Source organism: Vanessa tameamea, chromosome 19, assembly GCF_037043105.1.
Source record: "Vanessa tameamea isolate UH-Manoa-2023 chromosome 19, ilVanTame1 primary haplotype, whole genome shotgun sequence".
Lineage (NCBI taxonomy): Eukaryota > Metazoa > Arthropoda > Insecta > Lepidoptera > Nymphalidae > Vanessa > Vanessa tameamea.
This window is the reverse complement of record NC_087327.1, coordinates 4,298,195-4,320,090: the sequence shown is the minus strand read 5'-3', so window position 1 is coordinate 4,320,090 and position 21,896 is coordinate 4,298,195. Positions and strand designations below refer to the sequence as shown.

The following is a 21,896-nucleotide window of genomic DNA, read 5'->3' as shown; positions in this document are numbered from 1 at the left end:
ACAGGCACAAGGGATATAAAACCTTAATTCGTAAGACACATTGACGTTTCATTTAAGGAAAGGTAGAAATTTCTTAAGACGACAATGTCCTTAGTCGGTATCTCCGTACATAATATAAAAATCCTTAATAAATACCTAAATATGTCTATGAGATACGAATACGCTGAAGTTTTTACGATGGAAACGTATTAAAAGATAAATGAATTAATAATTACACTCGCTCCTTAAAGTAAAAACTAAGGCTGTAAGACGTAATATAGACATTATTACTCCATACGAGAGAAGAGCAAAGTTGAAAAGTATAATTAATATATCAAAGTTTTGAGAGGCTTTCGGAAAATTTTCTCTACAAGTAATCAGAATCTCATACATAATATAAAACTGTAGTAATTAATTATTTATTTCTCAGAAATATGAGCAAATGATATTATCAATATCTTATCATATCATCCAGTTAGGTTTAATTTTATATATTTAGCGTTTGCAAATTGTTATTTGAAGCCTAATAATATATCTACTAACAACAAACTTGAGATCAGCATCAATTATTTTAAAGCTATAATAGTCGAATTCTGAAAGGTTCTTGTAATGACCGCCAATAATACCCTTGTCAGATCTATTTGACAGAAAACGCTCAAATATATAAATTTAATAAATCTACATAACGACTTCATATACTTCTATGGTTTGTTTTATATCTTAAAATAAATAAAGATATATTATTCAATTGTGTATCGACACGATAAAAATGTTTCATTTCAATAAAACAGTACTAAAATAAAAATATACTTACGATTCAAAAAAAAATCTGCTATAAAAGTCACTTAAAAGTTTCCAAGCAAATAAAAGACACTTTATAAAACCAACTAAAAATCCCTTCGAACACAAATCACTGAAAACTATCGAAGTATATTACGGAGTTTTAATTATAAAACTCCTGTTTACATCCGAAAGATGACTTACGTGCGAAACTTTGAGGTACGTCCGTCTACGCTGGGAGCTCTTATAAGACTGTGCCCTGCGCCCTAATAATGTTGGCCAATGAACTATAGCTCCAAAGCTTTTTTTACGTAGAAATATTAACTAAACTTGGATAATTTCGTATGTGGGATGTACAATTACGTTACCAGCTTTATCAAAAAGATCTATATTTTTATTTAATATTTAAACGTAATAAATTAAATAAATGAATATTAATATTTTAATGATCCTCTCGAATTTTATATGCCTTTTTGGTATAATTAATTATTCAAATCACAGACATTTTTAATACGTTTTTTGTTATTGTATAATTTATTTCAATACTGTAACGTGATGTTATTTGAGTGTTTTTGAGCCTCCTTAAATAAACGATATTTAAATTTAAATCTTCAGCTATTAGGTACCATTTTAATATGAATAATACCATGATAAGGATGTTTATATGAAACTTGTGGAAATAATTTGTGCCAGTTGTTCGCACTCAATGTTAGAAGTTTATTTATGAATATACCACTAGCAACATCCCCTGGATTTGCTTAAAATATTGCAGAATTTAATAATCGTTTAATAGTATTTGTATTATCTAATGTTTTTTCCAAAAAAAATGGCCTAAGGTGGCCTAATGGTTAGAATACGTCAGTTCAGGCCGAAAATTGCAAGTTCGAACCTGGAGAAGCACCACTGAATTTAAATTTATAATTCTTCGCGTGCTCGGCGGTGAAAGAAAACATCGTGAGAAAACTTAATATCATGACGGATAAGAACCGGCAACATATTTCTCCAACTCGTGATGATCAGCGTAATAGAAATTGCCATACCGGACATTTTACAGGATCTTACTTTCTCCACTAATAATTACTAATTGTAATCTATCAAAACTATTAGTGTAACTGTTTACGCCGTAGTATTATCGAGTTAAACTTAAATTGTCAATGAAACGAGGGTAGTGCTTTCCACAATTCACAACCATAAATTAATTAATCGTTCAGCAATTATTAGTCCACGCTATACCCCAATAGCGAATATCTAGACAACGCTATTCAGGAATATGACATATCCAATTAGCGCCATCTATCACTACCCAATATACAATAACGAATTCTAACTTATTATGATGAGTGGATGACAAACCTTCAGATATCCGGGACCCTGGGAGGGAACCGGGTTATGTGGGATTCCTACCCACTCAAACCACTACGATGGCCATTTTCTACACGGATCGAGTGGACATGACGTATCCCGCAGTGCGCTGATCATGGTATCTCCGGTGGAGCTCTCCCTAGGGTCGATGGTGATCTGTGCCTACCCGCATCCCTAGCTAGTGCATATGGCAGCACAAGGCCATCTGGGCTGCCTTCCTTTTCAGAGTCAGCTGATATAGGATACATGCCCCTCCTTACGCGTCCACGGCCACAGGTTTCACGCCCTATCTTTCAAGCCCTGGGCTTCGAGAACGTCGTAAACGACGACTACGTCGTTTCCCCCAAGCGGGATCGACTTTCCTGATCCCGCTCTGCAGTCTCCTTCTGGAAAGTAATGGTCTCACAGAAGGAGACTACGGCCCCCAAGTCGATTCTCGATGGACTGTTGCCGACACGATTGATCGCAGGGAGAGATCCTGTCAAACCCCGTGGATCTAGATGAGCCCGTCTGTGACATAAATGCTCTTAAGCTAACGTGCTAAATTAAATTTGTACACAAAATAAAAAAGGTGGTTCAATGGTAGGCTTTTTTAACTGATTCATTCCTACTTTCAGTTCCAACTCATAGCTCTTCCTTTCTCTCTGATAATTTCACAGTTCACGTTGATAGATATGAAACAAGTTCCATATAGATATCAGATATCGGTTTCCACCAAGCTCATCCTGAAACATCGTCTGTGAGAATATTTTCATGAAACTCAATTTTTTTCATTTGAAGTTCTTTCATAGGGTTATTTTTTTATAAATATTTTTAGAGTAAATATACTATTTTGTGTGTTTAATTTGTGATTTGTTTTTATTGTTGTAGAACCTTCATGAATTCCTGATTTGACTAAATATTGACCGGGAGAGAAACCTGCATGTGTTAAAACCACCTTTTGTTCTAACTACACAATTTTGTTCGTCAATAAAGTTTTGAATGGAAAACTGAACAATATTATTATACTAGTTAATAGCACGAAATATTGTGTGCATTATGTTTTGAACTCTTTATCAGGTTTTATTTTCAATGTCTGTACTGAACACATAGAGAGTAGGGAATATGTAGAGAAATAAATATTATATTGGATTAAATAATACGCATACATTTTAAGGAGCTTTGGCATTACGACAATATTAGATTTTACATTCAGCTGCCGAACCTTAAAAAAATATAATAGTTATTTGAGTAATTCTTTCATTAGAGACGGTCCCACAAATTCCGTAATATCTCTCAAATAAAAGTACTTCAAGTTTTCTTTATATATTTATTAAGGTAATATGAGGTCAAAGAATATAAAGTACCGCTAACGTTACATAAATGTAAATTATTCAATTATTTCCAAACAGCCGTAGCAAATTGTGTCAGTATTTACTGCCATAAACGACCATTATAGGTGTCAGTGAAGGGCATATCCAAACGATTTAATATCAAATATTTAGTCGCTCTATCTATTTTAGCTCTTGTGATAATGCACATCGACCAGAAAACCATTAAAAAGACACGATTCTATCTCGTTGAATATATCTTTGCTTGTTATGCTATATCCGTGTAAATCTGTGCAGGAAAAACGCGCTTTTATCATTGCAAAGGTTGAATATAAATTAAAAAAAAAAGTTCTCTGTTCTTTTTAAATTAAGATAAGGGTTTTCAAATCTTAAACTGTAACGTATAATGATTTTATGTCTGTGTTGTATGTGAACGTCGGTTATAACATTTCTGTAATCAGTATCTTATTAAAGGGATCATAAGTATAACCAACAACAGTGATCCGCTGTGGATGAGTAGACAAAAATACACAATACACATAGTTACTCAGAAAATTTTCCAACACAAAATGATGCCTTTATCTTTAAATACTACCCTAAATTTATCTTTTATATAAGATTTTTAAATAATCAATTCTCTCGACTAACCAAAATTGACTTTGAAATATTGTGGTATAAACGCATCAAAAACCCTTAGGGGAAAACCGCGACGTTTTCTCTCAGCGCTGAGTGCAAGATGAATTGTTGTATTTGAACCTCAGTGACGTTTATCTGACAATTAATTCTATTAACATTCGTAACTCAAAAGTAAAAACGTGAGCAAATATATTTTCCTATGCTCAACGTTTATTCTATACATATAATTGATACATGTATGTATTTGAAATAGGAAGCCAACGATAAAATCAATATTGGCAAAAAAGGTATTGGATACACTTATTAGCCAACTAAGCACGCCTATCTCAAACACAATATCATCACTATAAAAATTAAACCAAAAATTAAAAAAAAAAAAATTATTAATAAAAATATAAGTAGAATAGTATTATGAAATTAATATATTTAAGCATTATATGAATACTGCAGATTAAATAAATATCTGAAACATTTTACATACATGCAGTTTTATTTTATTATAAGAAATTGTACTTGACGATGATCTCTTGACAAACATCGCTCGGCAGCTTAATGTCTGCGTTGCCAACTGCGTATTTTTTCTAACCATATCGTCTTTCACACAATCCATCCATCGTTTCTTGGGTCGTCCCCTACCTCTATATCCATCCACGTCCATTCTCAAAACCTTTCTCACAACATGGTTCTCATTCCTCCGCATAACATGCCCATACCAAGACAGCCGGTTTCCAGATAGCTTCTCGGTTACCGGTGCCTCGTTCAAACTTTCCTCTTCCTTAGCAGCATGGTATCGGATTTCTGTTTGAAAAATTACTTGGCTACTGTAACTACAGGCACAAGGGACATAACAACTTAGTTCCCAAGGTCAATGGCACATTGGCGATCTAAGAGATGATTACTATTTCTTACAGTGTCAATTTCTATGGACAGTCGTGACCATCACCAAGAGGCCCATTTACTTGCCTTCCTATATTAAAAGCAACTTAAAACTGCGACTGAGAATTTATTAACAGTAAAAACCTAATAACTTTAACTGACTGAATCCGAAATCGTAACCGAGAACATCTTTATTTTATAACTATGTCATTGCAGCCAAAAAAATAACAGTGACTTGCAGAATAAAACAAATATCAATACAATATAGGCAAAGATAAATAAAGATTCAAGTAACTAAACTGCTCTCATCGATCTGCGGATAAGTATCAAATCTGTATTGTTTCGTCATATTAATAACTTGCGATAAAATTCATTAATATAGATGAAGAGAACAGCCGACTTGAAGTATTCAGTTATTGTATCTCGGTGGATAATTTAATAACCCTCGGGAGATATTACTATGCTCTGTATGTAACTTGAATCCCTCAAAGGATACCCGGAACCTTCTTAGAATCATAAACGTACTTTAACAGAATAAAGTATCGAAAATTATATTACTGGCAATTTGTTATTTTGTACCAAATGTTATGTATATATTCGTTCGATAAATTTTATCGAAAAGGTTGAGATTAAATGACACATAAATGATTCATGAGTTTCTGATTTCTTATACTTGGGTTTTTCAAGTAAATATTTCTCCACTATTAATATCCAGTTCAACTAAATAATGGCTCCTAAAATGGGCTTGAGACAAAGCTTGCGTTATCTCAATATTGTCTTCATAGTATTTAAGGTATATAATATATTATTATAATATGATAATTATTTGTGACAAACGATTATCCTGTAGTAATTTGAAGAGTCTAATTTAAAAAAAAATATATATAGACTGACAAAGGAGTCATTAAAAAAAACAAAAATATTATATCTATAATAACAGAATAGGAAGTGAAATGGTCAGTGTTAACAACTCGAGAAAATTTTGCCAAGTTACAAACGAACGGAGTTTTTTGAGGTTTATTTGTTTTTATATTTGTTCAATATCGTTTTCAGCTTGCAACTTGCATGATTCGGAAGAAATTCTCGAAAATTCTGAGGTATTTCCTCGTGCAGGTGCCACATTGTGAACCAATGTGGGATCATGGTACGGTTAATAAGAAGAGAGCATTTATTCTAGGAGTTAGTGACTTATGACTTTTATTGGCTTATTTTATTTATCATCGGCTTCGCACGATGCAATTTATTCATAAAGAAAATGAGAAGTACGGGTAGCAAGGTAGTATATTAGATAAGTTAGTATATTTATTTCATAACGTTTATTAGTCTATAAAAGTGAGAAATGAGAAACAGAATTAGTATCAAAATTGGTTTAAGTCCTACTTTTATTGTGAAATATGGATCGAAATTCGATCTACGTTTAATCTATTCTAATATATTATATACGTATAATCTAATCTAATCTAAGTTTTTTAGATTCAAATTAGGGTAATTTAAATTGCCGAGGTCAAAATTTTATTCGTACGGTTATCCGAACGCCTTTTTCGCAGCGTACAGTTTTTGGGTTGCTCGTAATTTAAAATTGGTGATATCTTCTAAAGGATCCATTCGAATGAGATAATTTATATTTATATAGCCAAGGTAAGTAATATATTTACCTCAATAAGGATTAATATTTAATTAACGGTATGAAATGGCTTCATGCGTTATTCTTCTGCCTTTTCATACTTTATATTGTCTGTATTCCTGGTAAGAGAGTCAGTATAATTATAGGCACAAGAGATAAAGCTTCATTAATCCGTTGTAACTTAAAAGAGTGGTCCAAGCTTTACTGGTGGTGAGGCTTTGTGCATGCACGCCTGGGTAGGTACCACCTACTCATCAGATATTCTACCCCCAAACAGTAGTACGCAATATTGTTGTGTTCCGGTTAGAAGGATGAGTGAGCCAGTGTAACTACAGGTACGTGGGACATAACATCTTAGTTCCCAAGGTTGGTGGTTCAAAATAAAAATGTACTTTATTCAAGTAGGCTTTTACGACCACATTTGAATTGTCATTTAACAAACTATATTAAGTGAAGCTACCACCGATTCGGAATGCAGATTCTACCGAGAAAGCGGTGACCACTCACCATCAGGTGGCCCATTTGCTCGTCCACCATCTATATCATAGAAAAGGTTTCTTATATTACTAATAGTGATGACCGTATTTTAATACTCAGTATTAATATAGGGTGGCCCTTTGGCTCGTATGTCCTTATGTAAATAAAATCAGTACACCTTATTGCGAGTGAAAGTAACATACAAAAACATAACCAATTCACGCCGTGAACATTTTATACGACGTGAACAAAAACTTGTAACGTTACTAAAGCAATATATTTACGCATATTAGATACGCCCCAACACGACGTCTTCGTGTCGTTGGTATAAAATTTATCGATGTTGCATGTAAACGATTTACGTTTTATTGGTAAAACAATATACACACGCATATTTAATTTGTTTGCTGTCTTTAATTGTTAAAACTATTTATTAGTTTTGAAACCTTAACAATAAAAATATACTTGATTCAAATATCGAATAAAATAAAAATCTATCATCGGAATGTCACACCGATAATCAAATAAAAAAATTATAGATACTATTTCTCAGTGAAGTTAATAGTTAATCCAAGGTCGATCATCCTAAAAAGTGGTTTCGTTGTACAGCGATAGAGTACGGGTGCATACAACGAGTAATAATAGTCGATTATACTGTATTATACACCAATTTTAAAGACAACTAATACAAAGCCGAAAATTAGCCGAGATGGCCCAGTGGTTAGAACTAATGCATCTTAACCGATGATTTCGGGTTCAAACCCAGACAGGCACCACTGAATTTTCATGTGCTTAATTTGTGTTTATAATTCATCTCGTGCTCGGCGGTGAAGGAAAACATCGTGAGGTAACCTGCATGTGTCTAATTTCAACGAAATTCTGCCACATGTGTGTTCCACCAACCCGCATTGGAGCAGCGTGGTGGAATATGCTCCATACCTTCTCTTCAAAGGGAGAGGAGGCCTTAGCCCAGGAGTGGGAAATTTACAGGCTGTTTATGTAATACAAAGGAGTTTTCGTAAGGCTAAAAATCGTTAAATTTATCGTAAAGGACGTTACTAGGGATATAATAAGTAGATATTAAAAATCTAATTATTTTACTGTACTTCGTTTTTAATAATACGAATAAAATGATTACATTATATAATATGTATAATTAAAACTTTATATAGTAAGTGGTTGTAATATTCCGCGAAAGGGCAAAAGAGTTCGTCTTGTTAAAATAAAGTTTAAAAGTTAAGACGTATTCCATAACGCTTCGCTAATGCTGGTTTGTTGTATAAAATTGACGGCGAATAGTAAACAGTACACGATGTCGCCTCAATCTTTTCCTTCAAAGACAATTACGTAGTAAATTAAGAATTAAGAGTATATTTAAGACGTGAAAATTACAAATATGAACTCGTGATCATCGGTTGAATGACGCATTTTATCTACAGAACTGTCTCAATTTTACATGTAATAAACTGATATTAAATATATAGGAATACTTAGAAATGGAATAAACATTAATATTATAAATGTGAAAGTAACTCTGTGTGTCTGTTTGTTTGTTGCTCTTTCACGGAAAAAAACCACAGAGCCAGAAGGACATAAGCAAATTTTTTATGCCTAACATCTAACGACCAGCTCTTAAAACACGAGCGAAGCCGCAGACAACAACTAGTATTATATGACGACATCCGTGGTCGCGTAGAGTGTACACCGGTTTTCTTGGGTACGCCACTCCGAGGTACCGGTTCGATTCCTGGCCGAGTCGATGTATAAAATGTTTAAAAGTTTTCTATATTGTTTTGTGTCTGGGTGTCTGTAGTACCGTAGTTACTTCTGATTTTCCATAACACAAGTGCTTTAGCTACTTACATTGGGATCAGAGTAATGTATGTGATTTTGTCCAATGTTTATATTTATATAAATAAATCAATATACAGTAAATATTTAATCAAAACTTTAATACAACATTAACGAGTTACGTTATTTGTACATTTTATTGCTAAATCCCCAATTATAACCTTGAGTCTCTAAATAGTTAGTCATTAGCGATTGCTATTAAATTGTGAATAGAACCCACAGTGCAAATTAGGAGTTGAATAAAAGATGTTAAACCAGAAATGGCGTCCATTATCTCCGCTTCGTAGTGTTACTAATACTGTTACAAACGCACGGACAAAATGTTCTGTTTATCGTATTAGGGACACCGCGGTGTCTTGCTATTTTGTTCGTATAACAAAACTTATTCCTTGCTCGCTTTTAATAAACTGAAAATAAGCTTATTTATTATGTTTAGTAAGGAATATTTTGATCGTGGTTTAATGTTATTTTTAAGTGTAAAATACTAATAGCACACACCAAACTTTAAAGAAAGTTAAATGTCATATAGGTTTCCAGAAGGACCTTAAGACAGTTTTGATGTGTGATGACGGCTAATCTTTAAAAATAAATATTTTATTTATTTGTATAGATTAGCGTTTGATTGTAATTGTCTGTTTGATCCGGCTATTTTTCGAAGCGGCTGGAACGATTTTAACGGAAAATTCACAGGCTGGTTATGTTATGTTACTTAGGTCACATTTATTTTGGAATAGCTATTAGAATTCCGCGGAAAAATTTTAAACCTATGAAATTGTGAACTAATCCGATTCGAATTGCACGAATCAAAGCAGATTCGAAAGTCGCGGCTAATAACTAGCTTATAATAAGTCTAGACAGATTGTAAACTGTCTATTTTTTTAACGATATAACCTATATACAACAATATGCAAAAATAGTTAGAGAGTTTATAGTTACAGATGTTATAGTCAAGCGCGTCCGGTTGGGTACCACCCACTTGTCACAAATTCAAACGGTAATAGTTTGAAAGATGAGTGGGCCAGTGTTATTCACAAAAGATATAACATCTTATTTTTCAAAGTTGGCGGTGCATTGGCGATCACCGTCTGGCTGTAGTTACCACTTACCATCAGATGGCCCATTTGTCTGTCCGCCTATATCTATATTAATATTATAAATAAGACAACGATTCTGTCTGTTACGCTTTCACGGCCAAATCACTAAACCTAATTGTATGAAATTTGGTATGAAGCAAACTGGAACCCCAAGGAAGGACATTTATAGGCGGGGGCTACTTTTATACCTAACAGCTGGCGGACAATCCATGTAATGCGATCGGAGCCACGGATGACAACTAGTATCTAATAAAAATAAATATTATAATCTTTCATCTGATTAGCTCATCTAAAATGTTTTGAAAAATGAAGCTTTTAATAATATTAATAGTATTATAATTTCGCTAAGAAAACAAACATCTATTACTATCCGAATATACCGAAGACGAGCGTGTAATAAAACAGAACAAGAAAACCGCGATATTTATAGCACCATTAATTTATCGAATGACACTGAAATAGCTTCCCCGCGACGTTTTCCATTGTCACCCTCATTATATGTGGTATCGAGGCGCAGCGTGATAAAACGACCGGCTGATTGAAGGATGTTAATTAATGATTTGTTTCCGTCGTAGGAATTTTCGATAACTGATCATAAAAAAATCAATTGAATGACAAGTCTAGTAAAAATAGCACCATAAGTGATGACTTATTCAGGCGGATATAATAGTTGATTTTGCACAACCATATCTTTTTATGTTATATTGAGATAGGTAACCTGGGCCACCGCCTATAGACATGAGCGCTGTAAAATCAAAATATTTTTTATTTAAGCAGGCTTATACAAGCACTTTTGAATCGTCATTTAAACAAACTATATTAAGTAAAGCACTGGTTCAGAATGCAAATTCTACCGAGAAGAACCGGCAAGAAACTCAGTAGTTATTCTTTTTCAACATCTAAAAATAGAGTCATGTTAGTTAAATACAATTATATATGTATGTAATATGTCCTGCCTGGAAGTCAACGAGCATCAACTCCACGCTTTTTTATCATCTGTATAATCTCGTATCGAATAATTTTCCTTCTTTACCAATGTATTTTTTACAAATGATTTGATTTTATAAAACGCCAAAGTTAAAAATGTCTGCGGAATTTTATTATAAGATGTATTAACCATTACTTACATCGCTAATAAGCTATCAATCTTGAAAACTATGGTATTATATCCCTAATGCCTCCGATAACACGGGCACTGGCTAAATATATATTGTGAAGCATCTACATAAGCCAGACAACAGTGTTCTTGCTGGTAGGGCTTTCACCATGTCCGTCTAGGTAGGACCACACTCGTCACATATTCTGCCACCAGGCAACAATACTTAGCATTGTTATGACCCAGTTTGATGGGTGAGTGAGTCAGTGAAATTATAAACCCATAATATAGTTCCCAAGTGATAGTTAATATTAGGTGATGACCACTTGCCAGTCTGCCTATCCATTATAAGAACATAATATTTTGATGATTGATGATTACATACTTAGTATACACAATATGTATAAGGTATATGCAGCCTTATATAAATATTGTTATATAAAATAGTACTTATCAACCGCCGCTTCGGTCGCGTTTTAGGTGTTGGTCGTCGGTTGTAAGGCATAAAAAGCCTTGATCTTTCCTTGAAATTCAAGCTTTTATATCAAGTTTCATCAAATTCGGTTCAGCGGTTTGCCATGTAAGACCAAAAGACAGACATACATATAATATTAGTATAGATAAATTTCAAATCAAAAAAGTAATACATTATACTCGTATAAACAATTTCTTCTACTATATATGAACATCATCATGATTCGCGTGCTCTTATTGCATTTACTTGGAATCGACAGCGACGATATTAAAATACAATTTACCTGAAATTGATATTTAATGATTTTTATTTTACATAATAATTCGCTATTTTTATATATAATCTTCCTAGATTTAATAATATATTTTACATATACCTTTGTATGGAATAATCTCTTTTGGTCGTGCTTTATTTGAATGGATTTAAATACTTTTTCGTTCGTAGCTAATTAATGTAATAATGAGTGGTAAGGGGACAATACTTTAGATCGCCGGATGACGTATTTACCGTTGAATTTGTGACAGACACAGACAACTTCAATGAATTATTTTGATACATCTTTTAAATAAATTACTCGTGAGATGCATAAACACTTAAATCTTAACATAATTACGCAGTTTCATACTCAGGCGACGAAGTTGAGGAAAAATTATAAGAGGGCTAAATAAGTCGAATGAAATTCCGCCACTCATTTAACCATAAAACCGCATTGGAGCAACGAAGTAGAATAAGTAGTCAATCTTCTTAAGAGGAACGGACGTTTTTGCCCAACTAGATAACTGTTGCTAAATTTAACTTTACAAATGATATATATGTAACATGACAATTTAATTTCAGTATTATAGCTATGAGTATTCCAAAGATTACAAGGGCAAAATTTTAATACTTTGATATTTCATAACGACCTTGGGAAGTTAGGCCTATCAGTAGTCCTTCACAGCGTTTCCTAACATCATACACCCTTGCTTTTATTCCTTTTCATACAATTAACGAGCGCGCAATTTCCAACAACACGGACACGATGGTGGATAGTTAACGATCTTAAGTAGTGCGTTATTTGTATGACAAAAATGATAATAATCAATTATTTATTGTCATGGCGTGACCCCTGACGTCACGTCGTCAAAATATACGTGTATAATACGTTTCGTGAACGGTTAGAATTAAAAATCTCGAAACATTAACATTTCGGATAATACTGAGAACTGTCTTAAAAGATTCTGTGTTATGTAGAAGAGATTTTTTTTGTGAACATAACTATAATTTAACCGTGTCAAAAATTTTTAAGTTCACGTGCAAGCTTCATAAATATAAAAGCGGAGAGAGAAATTCTTTCCTTCGTGTATGAATAATGAAAATAATGAGCCCGACGAAAGATTCAAAATTCTTTTGTAATGAGAACGGGTAATGTTATTCCAAGGCGTTGCCTGTGTGCGGGTTCAATATCATGCTCTGATTTTTATGATGATGTCATATTTTTTTTTAATTTAGCGAAGTCAAAGGCGCAAAGGGTTACCTGACCGCAACATTGTCCTTAAACATTTTCGCTGTGTTTTTTTCTTACACTTAAAAAAATCACCAAACATCTGATGTATCATTGCATTTTTTCAGAATTTTAGAATACATTTGAAGCGTGCGGTGTTTTTTTGGCCAGCCTAGATATTGACTCTGTAAGATAAACTAACAATTCCAAACAGAGTCAACCTATCATAGGAACAATAATGTTATGCTCCTTGTGATTGTATTGCATTTAAACAGCAATACGAAATATACTATGTATTGCTGTTTGGCAATAGAATACGTAATGAGCGGTTGGAACTTACCCAAAGGCACACACATACTTGCACAAAGCCTACCAACCTACTGACTATTTTCATAATTATTGAAATAAATAAACGTAGTTATAGAACATACATATACAATTAAATTCGTAATAGAGTTTAAAAATAAATTTATTGTATTATAAGTTGTTATGATTATTTAAAGGATTATTTAAACCTTTGATTTTTTTAACATATTATTTATATAATATTCCTTTTATTAATACAGCCACACATTTGTGTCGAATCTCTATTGTGTGTATTGAAAAGTTGTGTAGCAACTTATATGAGTAACTTCAAAAAAGTTTTCTTTAAAGGGTAAATATTTTCTTGCGATGTAAAAACAACATTTTTACACCTTCCGCCAACATAAAATGTCATGGCTTTTCATAATTGTTTTGATACAACCTTGACAAAGTTAGTGAAGCTAGGCGGAAGACAAGGTCGAAAGTTTCATAGTAAAACTTTACGAATGAATTATGGTGTAACGTACTACTGGTTTTAACTCAGTTTTTTTAGCATCGGAAACGTTTAATTTTGAAACGTTACATATAAACGTTGCTCTCAAATGTTATGCTCAATGCACCTAAAGAAGTTTTGCTTCTTTTTTTATTAAGCTACATACAAGGATTACCTTAAATTTAGTCGATGTGAACGTGATCTTCTTCGCCTGGATCTTATGAATATCCTTGGTATCGTAACGTTTGTTCAGATGAAAATAATCCTTAATGTATTAAAATATATCATTATTAAAATATTTTTCAAAGGAAAAAAACACTTACAATGTCTGTTTGATAGGAATGACTCCAATTTCCACTTCTTACATTCCTCCTCCGCTTAAGTGTAAAGCCTAAAGGGTAAGAATCGAGCCTGCGACTTTCACATTTCCAGAGCGCACGCATTGGGTGGGAACCGTGAGCACAAGGAAGGGCGATATTTCAAACTCTCTTGTAGTAAGTCACTCAATACGCTTAAGTAACGTACCTCACGACGTAAATGATTTCCCTTTAACTAACAATGGTAAAATGAACCGTGATTTCTTGCAAGAACGATCGTTTGCGGTAAAACACTAATTAGCGCTTCACGATACTATCGATAGAATGCTGTTAGTGAATTACGAGATGTATGCACGCTCTATAATACAACCATATATACTACTGATTCGCCTACCGTTATAGTGAACATTATAATGTTGTTTCCATGTCGGGTGTTATTGAATTCCAGTCGATGCTATTACTAAAAGTTATATTTTAAATAAAATTGTTCCTACTCTTTTTTGGTTTTAGTTTTTTGGCTGATATATCTTATAAAAAAGAAGTAATCCTGTATACACTTACAAATGAGTCAAAAAATTAACTGCCCGTAAATATCATTGAGGCTCCTCTTTTTTATTTTTCATTTTAGCGAATCAAACAATATGATGACACTTATATCATTTTAAGGCATATACACTATGTGTTCCTAGGGGATGAATTATAAACACAAATCAATCACTCGAATACTCGCCAGGATTCGAACCCGTGATCTCCAAAGATAATTCACATATTCTAATCACTGAGCCGTCTCGAAATTCTAACATAAATTCATATTTTTTTAAGGAAAACAGTATACCTACACTCACGACAAACCTTTTTATTTTCCATCCCATATTTTTTAAACAATCTCATTACAGTGTTCGTCTTATCATAATATTTAAAATAAAGTAAGTACGTCATTATATAAACATAACAACGAAATTCAAAAGTGTAAATAAATTGTATTCCCGTCTGACACTTAATGATATTCAGAAATGAGTTGTGCGTTTCATTGTGTAATGAAGCAAGCTTTGTTCATTACCGTGTCATAAACGCAGGTGCATCATATGAAAATACTTTCATTATACGGCATGGCGATGCTTGCATTGATTAAAGTTTATGTAATAAAATCTGTCTGCATCGTCAGCGTGACACATTTGACAATATTAATCAGACCCAAAATCGTATGACAGCAATACATATTTATCAAGTTGAGCTACAAACGATCGCAATTCAAACTGGTTGATAAAATTGATATTTCGAGTACTAATAATGTAGAGGACATATATACACACACACACACAACGACACCCAACACATACAACGAAGGTTTCCTCCAAATTTAGAATATCTATTTAGAATATTTTGAGCTGTCTATCAGTCAGGAATATTATTCTACATGTAGAGAACACCCGACTCATTTTGTCGTTAAAAGTCATATAAAATTTAAAGTGCGTCATTTCAATATTAATTGGTAAAATAAACAAATCGTGTCCCTAATGACACTTGACGGTCGTAACTTTTCATTTTAATATTCGGCCGGGTCTCTAAATAATAATCGTTGTTAGTTTGTTGTAATTAAAGAATGGGGACTCTTGAAAACGGTTAAATTACTTATATTTGTAAATAATGTTTTTATACTCATGTTATACTGCTGAATGTACGACTACAGCTATTTTCAAATATTAATTTAGTAACACAAGAATCGGTAACAGAAAAGTATGTATAAGTGTAAGTAACCTAGATATTTTTCAGTGGTATTTAATTTAAACATAGAACAATTTTGTAAGAACTAACTCAAAAGTCACAACAGATCACGATCTTTAAATGATAGAAGAATCTGAGATTTATTGTCATTGTTATAATATTTAAAGGATACACGTTACAAAATAGTGTTTCGCCTTATGACGGTTTTTAATATTTCACAAGTGAGACGAAGCACTGAAGAATAACACTGTAGATGCAAATTCAATTGATATAATTAAAATATCTTAAAAACATCTACATGAATACAATCGCAAACGTATAAACAGAGATAATTATTTAGATTTGTTGTAATAGATAGTGCTATCTTCCTCTCACAGTAATTTAAAACCAGTGTGAGGGAAAAAACTATTCGAAAGGCGGTGTCTCAAGTTCATTAATTTTTTTTACCGACCACCTAGACTGAGAGGTCATTGAGGCAACGATTGAATTTTTACATACTAGAAGAAAAAAAATGTTTGTTTTATAAAAATTGGTACGTTAAATAAATTATAAAATTTGTCCTTGTTGTAATTAAATTTAAGTATATATTTATAGAACGTATTTTTATACCATCAATTCTAAAAGGAAGTAAAATATATAAGTATTGTTTTCTTCGTCAATAATTTATTTTCTAATGGAATAATAACGCGTTACGCGTACTATGAATACGTACTTTAAAAGTTCTCGTGATACTATAATTCAATATTAGGCCGTAAAACCTATGAAAGTTTGCTTTTGTCTGGAGAATTCATTTATTCATACACGCTATGAGATTATCATTTCGATTGAATATTAAAACACGTAATTATTATTTACGAGTAGTATTTTTCAGCTATAACTATTGTTAACTATTTTACAAAGAAAATAAAAAATTGGTGTCTCATCTATGGCACCTGTAAGTACTGATAGAAAATCATAGAGAATGTATTAAATGTAATGTGAAAATTCGTATGAAGGTGCTGGTGTCTGAATCGCCCTTGCATTTGGTTTGGCATTTTTTTAATGTTGTGTTTTAATGCAGTTACCGCATAGTGGTATATAAGTGTAAACCGAAAGAACTAAGGAGTTTTCATTGATGGCAGATCTTTATGCAAGCATATCTGTACCGGCAAGCGGTTATATTTAATATATTATGTTCCGATTTTCGAGGTGAGTAAGCCAGTGTAACTACGGGTACAAGGGACATAAGACCTTAGTTCCTAAGATTTGTGGCACATTAATGATATAAGGAATGATTAATATTTATTACATTACCAATGTCTTTGGGCAGTGGTGACCACTTACCATCCGGTGGCCTATTTGCCTACCTATATGAAATAAAACACAATACAATGGACAGGACAATCTTTTTGGACGGCGTGTTTGTTTTATAATTTGTATAAGTCTGTTTAGTTTTATTTTACGTTTTGTTTATTCTTACTTCAATTGTAAAAATAATTATGATGGTATCATTATGATATAAAAAATTACAAAGTTTTTCGTCAGAAAATTACTGTAATTTTGTTTGAGTTTGAGTAAAAAAATTACTTGATTTCATTTTCGATAAGAAAGTTTTAATTCAATGACTGCAAAACACAAGCTCTGTCTCTGACGTATGACAGCGAAACAAAACGACATGCGTTCGTAAATAACGCAAAACTGGGTATCAAACAGCCTACCACCTACACTTACCGGATACATAGATGAACTATCTTTTATTACCATGGCGGGAACAAGAGTACAGAACAATCTATACTAATATTATAAATGCTAAAAAGACCTCTGTCTATATAAAGTAACTATATCAGTCTGTTATCTCTTCACGTTTAAACGGCAAAACCGATTTAGATGTCACTTAGTATGGAGAGCCGAGATGGCCCAGTGGTTAGAACGCGTGCATCTTAACCGATGATTTCGGGTTCAAACCCAGGTAGGCACCACTGAATTTACATGTGCTTAATTTGTTTATAATTCATCTCGTGCTCGGCGGTGAAGGAAAACATCGTGAGGAAACCTGCATGTGTCTAATTTCAACGAAATTCTGCCACATGTGTATTCCACCAACCCGCATTGGAGTAGCGTGGTGGAATATGCTCCATACCTTCTCCTCAACGGGAGAGGAGGCCTTAGCCCAGCAGTGGGAAATTTACAGGCTGATTATGTTTATGTTATGTTAGTATGGAGATAGTTTGAGTCCTGGGGAAATTCATAGGTTATTTTTTTTAATTCAGCCTGTATGCTATAGGTAAAGTTTTATAGATTTCGAGCGGGTAATACCGCATGTTCAGCTGGTATTGTTATAACACATACTCGTACCATCCGCTTAGAACTTTGAAACAAACGAACGTTGATATTAATCTTTTCAATAATTAATATTGAGTTTCATTTGCTTGTATTTTTGATTCATTGAAATTATATTTTTTTAAAGAATAGTAACAGTGCCCCAAGTAATTAGGGAATTACTAATATTCTTGTTTACCCCCGCCTTTTAAGCTTATTACCTGTCTTATGGTAAGACAATAGCCCAAGGAGTCAGGATCGATCCTACAACTTTTTTCATCTCTAGACGGCCCCTAAGCCATTGAGCTATTGACGCTTAAATTGACCTTATAGATCAAAATACAAACGGGCTTACATATGACATTGGCCTGTGTCACTGTAAGTATAAAAACGATAATTATAAAATAATTTAAAAAATATATATGCTATAAAACTTTGACAAATTCACAGTTAACTATCAAAACATCTACAGCATCTTGTAAACTTTTGACCTATTTTTTTTTTTTTTTCGTTTGTCTGCCTAAAATAGTATTTCTTAAGACAATGTGTTAGAAATAAAACGACAGTGTCTCTGTATGTTAGAATAGCGCCTTATTACTTCGTAGAATACTGGACTCGAATGTGGATCAGCGCTCTCAGACAAACGTGTTGCGACCCCGAAAGAAAAGGTGCGGTCATAAATAATACACAACTTGTCTGACCCCAAAACACAGTTAGCATTCGAATAAAACAGGATTTTTCTTATGCTGAGTCTCCACAAAAGGAAATATTTTGGAAGGTCATTCTGCGAGCCAGCAATCTATCACAAGAGATTCTATAGCCTAGCAATTTCTAGGTTTCAATTTTAATAATGAGTGAACCAGCACGTCTGTATCGCTACCACCTTCCATCACACCATACCATACATCCAACCATAAAAAGCATTACTTACTGTTGCTGTGAATCAGATTTGCAAATTGTGTGCGTCAGCGTAACAACAGGCACAGAGAACATCTTAGTTCCCAAAGTTAGCGGCACATTGGCGATGTAAGGAATTGTGAATATTTCTTACAGAGCTAATGTCTGTCGGCGGTAGTGACCACTTACCATCAGGTGGCCCATTTACTCGTCCACCTACCTATGCCATTAAAAAAAATTCAAGCAAAAAGGGCTTAATTAAATCTTAGATCCTGCATTTGGTGGTGAGTTGACATAGTGTGGCTTATATTCCTTACAGTGCCATTATATATGAGCAAGGTTGACCGTTACCACTAACCACCAGATAACCCATAAACTCGTTTTCCTTGTCAAATTAAATTAAAACTTTAATCGTCAACACGTGTTGGTAACATAACTTTGGGTTCTTGCCTCAATTTCGTTGACAAATTGATGCAAGATGTGTTGTAATAGCAGGTGACTCCTGAAGAATTTGAAAGTTTTCAACTCGAAAATTTGTAAGTATTTTAGTGGAAACACACCATTACGTTAGAAGTTTGTAAGAGGCCTCTGGGGCTCAAAGTCCTTTCATAGCGTGTGGAAATTCGTGGAGTTTGGTTTGTTTTTATTTTTACAACCTTTCACATAGCGACTTCTATGCACGAATGTTTACCACGACAACCGAGCTATTATACTGTTATTGATAAAATATCACATAAGAGGCTGTATTTTATTCGTTACAGATATTCCTATTTAAAGTGATATTATTAGTATTGTTAATCTTTATTATATAAATCTTTTATACATGTAACTAAACTCTTGTGATTTCCGGTTTTGATATTTTTTTTAGTGTATTTGAGTGGTTCCCTATCTGATTAAGATTGGACCCTGCGTTTGGGAAGTAAAAAATAATCTTATTTCACCCGAAATAAGTCGGGAAGGGCTGCTAATTTTCAATATAAATTGTAAAAATATCAATAATAACAAAAACATTAAATAATGACACATTCCATGCAAAATAAATAAAATTTTAAAATACAAATAAAAGTTACCCACTCTCATAACAAAATACAGAATTTTCCATTAATTGACTATTTTATTGTATAAGCCGACAGATCAAGTCGATTGCAGCATGTGTGCTGCAAATTACAATTGCAAAAGTGCGGAATGTTATCAGACTTTTAGTGAGGTATTTACTTAATTTATATCGTCGTAAACTAATCTTACAGCAACTTATGAAATCTTTGATAATACTATCGTATGTATCCATGCAGATTAAATATATTGCACAAGAATTCTAAGTAGGTACTGGATATTTACGAATACCTACACAAGCCATTACATACAAATCTCAACACTAAAAGTACAGCAGGCTTTTCGTCACCTTAAAATAATTGTTTGAGTATAAGTTTTTTTTTTTTTAATCTGTGATTCACTTGTTGGTAAGGTTTGTGCGAGTCCGTCTTGGTATGTACCACCCACTCATCATGTATGCTACGGCTAAACAGCAATACAAAGTATCATTATATATAATCCCGCTTAAAGGTTAGTAGGCCAGTGTCAGTACAGGCACAAGAAACATAACATCTGAGTTCCCAAGGTTGGTGGTACATAGGCGATGTAAGGGATGGTTAAAAAAATTTACGACACCAATTTTTGGGTTTTATTGACCTCTTATCATGGCCTATTTGCCTGTACTCCTATCTATGCTATAAATTCATGACACAACTTGATCCTATATAAATCGATTAATTTGTCAAAAAAAATAATTAAAAACTTATACATAAACAAGTACATTAGTACACATTTCTTAATAATTTGTGCTTAAATTATACATAACATACATTATGCTTACTTAAGATAAATATAAAATCTGTTTACGATTTAATTTTCACTACTGATTAAAGAATACAATATATTAGTAGGCATAAAATTACCTTTATCGATCATGAAAGATGCAAAGATTAAAGCAGATAACTTAAATCATAATTTTAATACAAATTACGATGTGAATAACCTGGCTTTAATCCGTAGACCATAAAAGTCTTCTGCCTAGATTGTCGAATGTAGAGGAACCATTATGAAAGCGATGTTTGAGCTGTTCTGTTAATTAGGTTGTGGTTATAAACACAAGTGACGAGTCATGATTCGGCATTTTAGTTTGTTTGTTTTTCTTAATTGAACATCATAGTTCATGTATGTGAATGTATTATTTAACTTTTACAAGAGATTATGTTCGAATTTTAAATTATATTTGTTACACAAGGACTGTAGAGTTTGTTCATTTTCTTTTAGCGAGATTTATATTTTTATTGAATCGATTTTTCTGTCAATCATTTCTCATTAGTTTATTACTGAGTATTATGTATGTATTTCAATTTGTTTCAACATAGTTCTGAACAAAGACTTATTTACTTCTTTAAAATCGTCCAAATATTGAAACGATTTCTTATTAAAGCGCTATTCATTCTAAGAATTTTAAAAGTCTTTATAATTAAATGAAAATTTCTGTGACAGCTCATCTTTACTAATATTACAAATACGAAATGAACACTATCTGTCTATCTGTTGCTCTTTCACGGCCAAAGCAATAGGCTGAATTTGAGGAAATATTGTGTAAAACAACCTTGAACCCCAAGGAAACATATAGGCTACTTTTTAACCGAACATCCGACGACAAACTCCTAAAACGCTAGCGAAGCCGACGGCGTCCACCAGAATTATATAGATTTAATAAAGATTATAAGAGACTATTTATATTAATTTGTAACTCAATCAATTAACAAGAATATGGATTAAAAT

At 33.0% G+C, this 21,896-nt stretch overlaps 1 protein-coding gene across 1 annotated transcript in view; it reads right to left on the bottom strand.

Annotated features, from left to right (window-relative positions):
- The window catches only part of LOC113396065 (hemicentin-1-like), a 133,038-nt gene extending 132,063 nt beyond the window's left edge, over positions 1–975 (bottom strand). Inside the window, exon 1 of the mRNA XM_026633838.2 lies at positions 794–975. The gene's annotated coding sequence lies outside the window, so the exon portion shown is untranslated. The remainder of the gene's footprint in view (positions 1–793) is intronic.
- Between the last annotated feature and the right edge of the window lie 20,921 nt (positions 976–21,896).